The sequence below is a fragment of the Trachypithecus francoisi genome, unplaced genomic scaffold, assembly GCF_009764315.1.
Source record: "Trachypithecus francoisi isolate TF-2019V2 unplaced genomic scaffold, Tfra_2.0 Lachesis_group17, whole genome shotgun sequence".
Taxonomy (NCBI): Eukaryota; Metazoa; Chordata; class Mammalia; order Primates; family Cercopithecidae; genus Trachypithecus; species Trachypithecus francoisi.
Window position 1 is genome coordinate 69,788,506 of NW_022681462.1, and position 6,553 is coordinate 69,795,058.

Below are 6,553 nucleotides of genomic sequence, written 5' to 3' on the forward strand. Positions count from 1 at the left end.
TTTCATCATTCCTCAGGGTCAGAAGCTGGCAGAAGGTAGGGACACCAAGTACTGAAGGGGCTAAGCTTTTGGTGACAGGAAAATATTTGAGGGAACATGCACTTCCTCAGTTCATGACACATCTCTCTTTTATAAGACTGTACATAATTTCTTCTTGACTTGACTTAGTTGTAATCCACGTATAGTCTATTCTGTGGAACAGCTGTTATAAGACTATGCTCCTTTTTACCCTTGGGAAAACCATGTCCTCGCTAAACTTTCGATGGGGAAGTGGGGAAGGCAAGTCCTTATTGCACTGACTGTCATGTGTTCACTTAAATAATACAAGTGACTGTTTTTTGGGGGGGCCATTCCCAATGGACTCCTGTGAAGCAAGTTGAATTCATTGAAAGAGGTTGCAAGATGAGCAACAAATCTTACTCCTTGGTTTGTCCCTGACTCTCCTCTGGGAAGATGATTATATTTGCAAGTAGGAGAGCCACTGGAGAGAGTCCTGGCGAGAAGATCTAGATTGTGAATTCTTCTGTGCCTTGGTAAACTGTCTAAGTTGGGCCATTCATTGTGAACCTGGGTGATTTCTTTGCTCTGTAGGAAAGTGCAAGTCAAATCTAGGTGAGATAAGAGAGTATAGAGTTTTGTAGTAATTCATTTTTCTTAATGAAGTTCAATCATTCACTTATTTGTTTATTTATTTTTATTTATTTTTTCAATTTGAGAGCAGGTACTGTTTATTAACCAACCAGCTAAGAAAAATAATCATGGTAGACACCTTAGTTCATTCTTTTAATAAGCCTGTTGATCTGGTCCTCCCTGTTGCCATCATCTCCACCTTCTACAAAATGGGTGGCTTTTTCTTCATTTCACCTTGTGGAGAAGATAATTTGAAGGGCCACAGGAAGTTATTTCCTCCTTTGAAGCGTTTTCCAACAGTATAGATCTCATTAATCAGATCCTCCGTGCAGACGATGCCATATTTACCAAGAGATCGATCAATCAAAGCATTATCTGTCAAAGCAATTTGCTTCTTATTGATTTTGCCATAACCACACTGGTAGATGTGTTCGTTTACTGACTTCAGATTTGGGTACTCCTATGCAATATATGGCTCTACAATCCTCAGCATGTTAACTGAAGCCTTGTTGAGCTTCACAAAGGCTCCACTGAAGATTTGACAAAGGCGAAGAAGCTGCAACAACTTTCGGACCTTTGGGCTCATACCACTGACACCTCTGATCCTGATGACAAATGCCAATTTGGGTTCTTCAGGTACCTAGAAGTTGCCAGCTTTTCTTGCCATCCTTGCCGTTCATATTTCAGTTCTGTACATCTGCCTGTATTCCTTGCGATAGTGCTTTGCTTCTTCATAGTTAAGCTTCCTCCTTGCCTTTTGAAGTATCTTTTGGGCAAACGTCTTTCAAAGGCGGTTGGTCTTCAGCTCTGCAAAATTCCTTCCCTTTTTCTTAAGGGTTTCTGGCATAGCAGGAACCTTTTTCTTCTTCTCTTCTCCACCCTCCATGGTTCCAGCTGGAAAAAGAGTTCATTCACTTACTTAACAAGTATTTATTGAGATTCTTCTATGTGCTAGCTGTTGTGCTTGGTGGTAGGAATACTGAGAGCTATACTGACAAACACAATAAATCATAGCCCATAAACCATTGGTGTGACATCTGGCAGAGTAAGAGCTGTGCAAGTATGTGCCAAATGACACCTGTTCCATGAAATTATCTTGTCCCCACTGGAAAGAGACAAAGGAAGAAAGAATAAAGGAAGAAGGAAAGAAAGGAAAAGCAGGGAGAATTACTTTTTCTCAAATTTGGGAAGCACTATACTCTCTGTTTTCATTGTATCATAGAATAATAAATGCTTTGGTATGTTCTTCTATAAATAATTGTGCTAGTTTTGTTTAGTTTAATAGAATTCTACCTACTAATATTTTGAGAACTAGTTTTCTGTGAAACATTCTTTGAGGAAACTCAGTAGAAATTAGTGTCAAAAACTATCAGGATGGCAAAGCTGCCTTGCCATAGTTGTTGGTGGTCAAGTGTTGCTGCCACTGAGTGAAATCCACCATGGAGCCACTAAGCCTGTCCTCTGTGACTGCCAAACACACTTCATGCAGTGCCGGGGGCTCCCTGCTGTACGCCTTCCCTGTGAGAAATGGCTCGTCCTGGCTACTCACTCACCTGTTCCAGTTCATTTACTTTCGTAATCCTGGCTTCAAATTTACTTCACCTGGTGGCATTTTCTGAAGTGACATCATTAGAATAAAGGAACACTTTATTATTTAATTTTCTTAAGACAGTAGCAAAGCATGCTTATCAAGAAACACTATAAAATGATAGAAACTAGTAAAAGGAAATAAAAGCCCATCCAGAAATAACTACTGTTGATGTCTTGGTGAGCATCCTCTTAATGTTCTCTCCCTACCTCTATTCTCTCTCTCTCTCTTTCTTTCTCTCTCTCTCACATACACACATCAAAAATGAAATCATCTGAATTTTTTCACTTAATACTATATTGTGACAGGGGCTGTCTTAGTTTTCACTATACTTGCAGTGCCTCACGCAGACAGTGACACTCTGTAACTGCCCAGTGAAGATTTGATGGGAGGATAACCAGTTCTAAGGCCTCTGCTAGCTCTGAAACTATTTGATCTTTATCAGTCTTTTTAAAAAATCATTCTTTTACTCTGTGAATCTTACATGTGGCAATTTACCCTGTGTTGATTTTTAAAGGATTATTAGATTTTATTTTTTAGAACAGTTTTAGATTTACAGAAAAATTGAACTCATATTATAGAACCTCCTCTCCCCAGATGTTCTACTGTTTCCCTGTTATTAACACCATGTATTAGTATGGAACATTTGCTACAGTTAATGAAAAAATACTGATACAATATTAATAACTAAAGTTCATAGTTTACATTGAAGTTTATCTTTGTGTTGTACACTGTATTGGTTTTGACAAACGTATAATGTCATATATTCATCATTACAGTATCATAGAGAAAAGATTTATTTCCCTAAAAATACCCTGTGCTTCACTGATTCATCTCTCCTCCCCTCCCATCTCCCAACCTCTGGCAACCACTGATTTTTTTTTTTTTTTTTACTATCTCCATAGTTTTGCCTTTCCAGAATGCCATCTAGATGGAATCATATAATATGTAACCTTTTAAGATTGGCTTCTTTCACTTAGCAATATGCATTTAAGGTTTCTTCATTTTTTTTTATAGCTTCATAGCTCATTTCTTTTTATGAAAAGAAAATCATCCCATGTATCTCTATACCACTACTTTTTTTTTTTTTTAGATGGAGTTTCGTTCTTGTTGTCCAGGTTGGAGTGCAATGGCACGATCTTGGGTCACCGCAACCGCTGCCTCCTGGGTTCAAGCGATTCTCCTGCCTCAGCCTCCTGAGTAGCTGGGATTACAGGCATGCGCCACCACACCTGGATAATTTTTGTATTTTTAGTAGAGATGGGGTTTCTCCATGTTGGCCAGGCTAGTCTCGAACTCCCAACCTCAAGTGATCCTCCTGCCTCGGCCTCCCAAAGTGCTGGGATGCGTGAGCCACCGCACCCGACCACCACTACTTTTTAATTCGTTCACCTATTGAAGGACACCCAGTTTTTGGTGATTGTGATTTCACTTATTGCAAAAACTGCTATAAATATTTGTGTGTAAGTTTTTGTGTGGACATACATTTTAAAACCAACTGGACAAAAACCTAGGAGCATGATTGCTGGAACGTATGATAAAGTTGTGTTTAGCTTTGGAAGAAACTGCCAAACGGTCTTCCAAAGTTGTTGTACAATTTTGCATTCCCAGTAGCAAGAAACAAGAATTCCTGTTTTTCTGTGTTCTTACCAGCATTTGGTACTGTCAGTACTTTTTGTATTTTAGCCTTTCTAATAGGTGTGTAGTATCTCACTGTTGTTTTAATTTGCATCTCCCTAATGACACGATACTGAGCATTTTTCATGTGCTTATTTACCATCTGTATGATTTTTTAAAAAAAGTTAGGTATTGATTCAGGTCTTCGCTCATCCCTCCCTCCCTCCCTCTCTTCGTCTTCTTTCTTCTTCCTTCCTTCCTTCCTTCCTTCCTTCCTTCCTTCCTTCCTTCCTTCGTTTTCCCTCCTCCCTCCTTTCTTCCCTCCATCTCCTCCTTCCTTCCTCTTCTCTCCCTCCCTCCCTCTCCTCCCTCCCTCTTTCTCTCTCTTTCCTTCCTCCCTCCTCCTTCCTTCTTTCCTTGCCCCCTCCCTCTTCCTTCCCTCCCTCCCCCTGCTCCTTCTCTCTCCCTCCTTCCTTCCTTCCCTCCCTCCCGCCTTCCTTCCTTCTCTCCCTCCTTCCTCCTTTCTTCCTTCTTTCATTCCTCCTCCCTCCTCCCTCTTTCCTTCCTCCCTCCTCCCCCCTCCTTCCTCCCCCCTCCCTCCCCCTCCTTCCTTCCGCCCTCCCTCCTTCCCTCCTTCCTTCCTTCTTTCCTCCTCCTTCTCTTTCTTTCCTCCCTCCCTCCCTCTCCTTCCTTCCTCCCTCCCTCTCCTCCCTCCCTCCTTCCTCCTTCTCCCTCCTTCTCCTTCCTTCCTTCCTCCTCTCTCCCTCCCTCCCTCTCTCTCCTCCCTCCCTCTCTCTCCTTCCTTCCTTCTTTCCCTCCTTCCTCTCTCCCTCCCTCCCTCCTTCCTTCTTTCCTTTCTTCCTCCCTCCCTCTCTTCCTTGCTCTTTCTCCTCCTCCCTTCTCCTCCCTCCCTCTCCTTCCTTTCCTCCCTCCTCCCTTCTTCCTCCCTCCCTCCCTCCCTCCCTCCTTCCTTTCTTCCTTCCTTCCGTCTTTCCTTCCTTCTTTCCTTCTTCTTTCTTCTTTCTTTTACTTATGGATGTCCAAATTTTCCAACATCATTTGTTGAAAAGACTATTCTTTCTTGATTGAACTGCCTTTGTTCCTTTGTCAAGGATTAGTTAACTATATTTGTGTGGGTCTATTTCTGGACTCTCTATTCTGTTCTGAGCTATTTGTCTCTACTTTCTCCAATATCAAGACATTTTGATTACTGGAGCTTGAAGTTGGGTAGTGTCAGTCCTTTTACCTTATTCTTCTTCTGTATTCTGGGGCTAATTTATAAAATAATAAATGGGTCTTTTGCCTTTCTATATAAACTTTTGCTTTTCCATATAAACTTTAGGAGCAGTTTGTTGATAGTAACACAATATGTTGCTGGGATTTTGATTGGGAGTACATTGAACCTATAAATTAAGTTGAAAATAATCAATGTTTTAACAATATTGACTCTTCCTGTTTATGAATATAGAATATCTCATATTTAAATACCAAACCTACAGATAAATATTTTGTAAATTTGTATATGTGTAAATTTGGATATTTGTAGATGATTAAATATCATTCATTTCGATCTTTAAAACTTATTTCATCAGAGTATTATAGTTTTCCTCACAGATCCTGTATATATATTGTTAGATTTATACCTAGGTATTTCCTTGTGTGTGTGTGAATGGAAATGGTATTGTGCTTTTAATTCTTATTCCAATTGTTCATTGACAGTATATAGGAAAGATTTGTCTTATATATTAACCTTATTTCCTGAAACTTTGTTATAATCACTTATTAGTTCCAGGAGGGTTTGCTGTTGTTGTTGTTGTTGTTGCTGCTGCTGCTGTTGAATCTTTGGAATTTTCTATGTAGACGATCACGTCATCTGAAAACAAAAGACAGCTTTATTTCTTCCTTGATAATCTGTATAATGTTTGTCTCCTTATTTATTATTTCATAAATTATGACTTCCAGTGTGATTTTGAATATGAGCGGTGAGAGGAGACATCCTTGCTTTACTTATGATCTTAGGGGGAAGTATCTAGTTTTTCATTATTACATAAAATGTTGGCTGTAGGGTTTTTTTGTGCTGTTCTTTATCAAGTTGAGAACGTTTCTCTCTATTTCTACTTTGCTGACAGCTTTATCATTAATGGGTATTGAATTTTTTTGGATGCTTTTTCTGCATCTGTTGATATGAGCATAAGATTTTTCTTCTTTAGGTTGTTAATGTTATAATTACATTAATTGGTTTTAAAATGGTAAGCCAAACTTGCATACCTGGATTAAATTTCATTCAGGTATATTGTATCATTCTTTTTACATATTGTTTTATTTGATTTTCTATCATATCTATATTCATGAGAGATATTGATTGGTCTAAGTTTTTCTTTATTACAATGTCTTTATCTGGTTTTGTTGTTAGGGTAATGTTGGCCTCATAGAGTAAGTTAAGAAGGTTTCTTCTGCTTTTATTTTTTAAAAAACTTGTAGGGAATTATTATTTCTTTAAAAATTGTTCAATCTATTGGTGACATTTGGGCATGGTACATTCTTTTTTTGGAAGGTTATTAACTGTTGATTAAATTTCTTTAATAAATACAGGCCTATTCAGATATTCTGTTCTTTATGGTGAGTTTTTGGATTTTGGTATTAATAGTTTGTATCTTTCAAAGAATTGGTCCATTTCCATCAAGTTATCAAATTCGTGAGCATAGAGTTGTTCATACA

General features: G+C 38.7%; 1 pseudogene; it reads right to left on the bottom strand.

Moving 5' to 3' along the window:
- Positions 1-770: 770 nt before the first annotated feature.
- Positions 771-1,490, bottom strand: LOC117063001 (annotated as a pseudogene).
- Between the last annotated feature and the right edge of the window lie 5,063 nt (positions 1,491-6,553).